Source organism: Cupressus sempervirens, chromosome 1 (assembly GCF_028749045.1).
Source record: "Cupressus sempervirens isolate cs-2001-9-10 chromosome 1, ASM2874904v1, whole genome shotgun sequence".
NCBI lineage: Eukaryota > Viridiplantae > Streptophyta > Pinopsida > Cupressales > Cupressaceae > Cupressus > Cupressus sempervirens.
The window spans coordinates 597224360-597228228 of record NC_143118.1 but is presented as its reverse complement, the minus strand read 5'-3'; positions in this window follow the sequence as shown (position 1 = coordinate 597228228).

Here is a 3869-nt window from a genome sequence, read left to right as displayed (position 1 = left end):
GAGTTATGGATTGAACTTCACTTTTAGTAATGGTAATCAAGCAAATAGGTTATTATCCTTGTGTATGCATGTGAATTATTAATCATTCTTTTTATAAGAGTAAATTTTGGAATAAGTCTAGACAAGGTCTAGCATATGATGAACATTTTTAGTTGTACGACTTCCAGGAGGAAGTCAAAGGCTAGTGGGGGAGGATGTAAGGTCCCTCCTCGTATGTACTTATTAAATATAAATTTTTCTATTAAATCAGTTATAGGAGATTGGAATGGATATAAAGTAATGTTTTATAGTTTAGATGTCCTAATAGAAACTAAGATCAGCTGATATATTCATGTTTTAAATACTCAGTGATTTGAGAACTACTATGTTATCTTGATTGTTTAAACATTAAATTTCACTAACAATGATATGAGGTGTTTCACCTTATGATGATGTTGTTGATTATAGTACCTTAATGATTAGGTTTTATGCATTCAGATAGTTCAATATGCCCTATTGACGATGTTTAAATGTATGCATGCCTAATGATGATTATTTTAGTATTTTAATTTGAATTAATGAATAAGTTATGTTATATTGATTATGTAATTACTAATGATTAAATGTGTGTAAATGAGAAAGGATTATTTAAATAAAAGTTGATATTTTGATTTATGTGACTATCTAGATGAGTTTTAAATATATGCATGTGATTTTTCTCAAGCTATTGATGTGTGAAATGAAGTGTGTAGGATTATTAACTGGGAAATCTAATGGAGAATAAGAACTAGAGCCTATGTATAGTTTGTGAAAACTAGGGTTAAGTCTAATGAAAGATGCAAACCCCATTGTTTTGTATTTTATTTGCATCATAAATTGAATGTGTATCACTTGGTAATCATAAAGTGTTTAATATTTCGTAATAGTGGTCTTATAGTGTCACTTGAAACTCGTGACTCGTACATGCATTTCAGCATGATAATCAAGGTTAGCTGAGTAACCTAAAAATTTGAGACAAACTAGGTTAGTAACCTAATACTAATTAGTTGGTAATCAGGGTTTAGTGGTAAATTTGCATTCCTAGGATTTTTAGAAAGTCCAAATATTTCAAGCAATTTAACAAGCCCCTAAATAGTCCTAAAGGCCAAAAATAATGAAAACTAAGTGCCTAAGAGGTCTATGTATGGGTTGGGGGCATTTTCCACCCCTCTAACCCCTTTCGTTGACTTTTGCAACCATCCAAATATCCCATTTTTGCTTTAGTGTGAGAATTGGAGTTTCACCATGAGTTTGACAAGTTATACTTCACCATAAAGTTTTCCTTAATGACAAGATTAAGTTAGAAGACTCTAGAAGCCCTTAGTCAAGTGGGGAGTTATTGCAAATTGTAGGTGGTTGAGTTAGGAGCCTATTTAGTGGCAGATTTGAGGGTGGAAGATTGTTCAACCAATCTCTAGATTTAGAGAGTAAAGTCAAGATTGAAGGAGGAAGAAGGACAACTCTTCTCAAATTTCAGTTTGCCATAACCATTTGTGAAGGTAGGAATCCTTCAAGTTCATGTCTTCATGCTGTGTTTCATTTCTTAAAGTAGGTTTCTACATGTGTGTGTATTCATATGCATGATGAACATGTTAGGGATGGGATTGTGATGGGTTTTCTTAAATGTTTTCCTTCGTGTTTTACATTTTGATTTTTGAGGAAAATTTGTAAGGGTTGTGTTGGCATTACTCACCCTCGGATAGGGTAGAAGTGGCCATGTGTGGGAGGAGGGCTTTAGTTAGACTCCGATGGTGCAAAGTCTCTCCTCATGATGAGGAGAGGGAGAGAGTGGGGTGATATGGTTCCCTACTCATTAGTACAAACCATGTTTTGTGTTTTGGAAATTGAGAAGAGAAAGAACAGAAGTTCTTGTGATTATAGCCTCGAAAGGGCATATGTTATGGTGTTGTGACCAACTTCTCCTATTTGAAAAAATCTATCTTCTCCCTAGTTTGGTTTGGTAATGAAAATATTGCCCAAACCTGGGATGGGAGTAAATGGTTGATTGGGTCTTCATGTTAAAACTATTTGTCTCCTGCTTAGTTTCATTTTCTCCATGGTTACCTTGATGAAATTTGAAAATTTCGTAGTAGCTACCTTGTTATGGAGCCAACCAGGATTTTAGAGTTTTTGTTTCAATTCAAATGTTGAGAATTTTCTCCTCGGGATAATGATCCTATTGTAAAAAGTTATTGTTAACCTTATTTCTAAAATGATTATGATCTCAGATTTTCTTCCTTGGTTCTTTCCCAAGGGAGTCCTTGAACCAAATGATTGAACAAAATGAGTAATTTCTTTTCGTATGATATTCTTTATGATTTAAATGTGTACACATATGTTCAAATGGTAATTAGGTGAAATGATAATATATAAAGTTATGCAAAGTGGTTCTGAACTGTGTTAAGAAAATTTGATTATATGGATGGTATTTCATCTTGTACTTCGTAATTGTTGGAAGAAAAATAATCCTTTTCGATTACATCAATATAACATCAATAGTTAGGCTATTAATTATCAAATATTTTTTAAAAAAAAAAAATCCCCTTTGGCTAACTAAATAAATTGAAAATCCAACACTTAGAAAAAAAGGGGGGGCTTGAGAAAATTTATCTTTTAGAGCAAAAAGCTCTCTGCCCTTTGTATGGGAAAATTAATTAATTAATTTGTGAACAGAGCATCTTCCTTCAAGATTCTTTTTAACATTTCTTTTATTTATTTTATAAGTGGCATAAAATAAATAAACAAAAAAAAATGATGAATAAAATCTTCTATCCTATGTCTATCCTAAAGCTTCACCTAATTTACTTTATCATATAATCACAACTATCCCTTTTCCCCACGTGACTTGGAATGGATGCATCCCTTTGAAACAAGGGGGCAAGCAAAGTCAAAGAGGGGCATTAAAACATTTAAGTGCATCCCTCTTAAATTCAAACTTATTTATCTAATCCTATTCCCACCTTTTTCCCATGCATAAACCCATGCATTGAGACTTGCACCACCTCATGATGTGAGTGTTGATTGGGCAGGTTAACTCACTTGGGAAAATTAAGGGTATAGTATGCAATAAAAAGGGTTATAAAGTCTTCTCTCCACTCAATCATCATGGAGGGCTCAACAAGTTTAAAACACTTGCCATACTTGCCTCACGCACCTTGCAAGAAGAGACAAAATCTAGAATTGGGCTGCAAGCATCATGATTGAAGTCTTGGATCACATGGAGGTCTTCCTAGAAATTCGCGATGACAAGTGGGTAAGGGTGGGCAGCTAGGAATGGGATGTGATTTTTATTGAAATCACCCTCCCTTGTTGCATCTAATAAATGCCTTGTCAGGCATATCATATAGGAGAGGGCTATCTTGGGCAGCGTATGTCTATCTTGGGATAGCACACAACCCACTTGGGAAGCCGCCCAAGTTGTCATTGGGTAGTGGGGAGCAAAGGGGCCAAGTGGACTGAGTTGTTAGGTGGAAAGGTTAGTGAAGTTAATAAGGGGTAAGATTAGAGGGTAGTTAGTAAAAGTTAAATATTAGAATATGTTAGATGTTAGAATTAGTTAGTTTTATTGTTTTGTATTAATATTTTAGTTAGCTAGTAAGTTAGTTGTGTTAGATGTTAAGTTATTTGTTAGTGTCAAATAATGTTAATTGTAGTGTTTAGTAAGTAGATAAATTAGTTTAAATTAAATTAGATTAGTAGTTAATAAAGGAGTTAGAAATCAATAATAAGAATACTATATATATATATATATATATATATATATATATATATATATATATATATATATATATATATATATATATATATATATATATATATATATATATATATATATATATATATATATATAT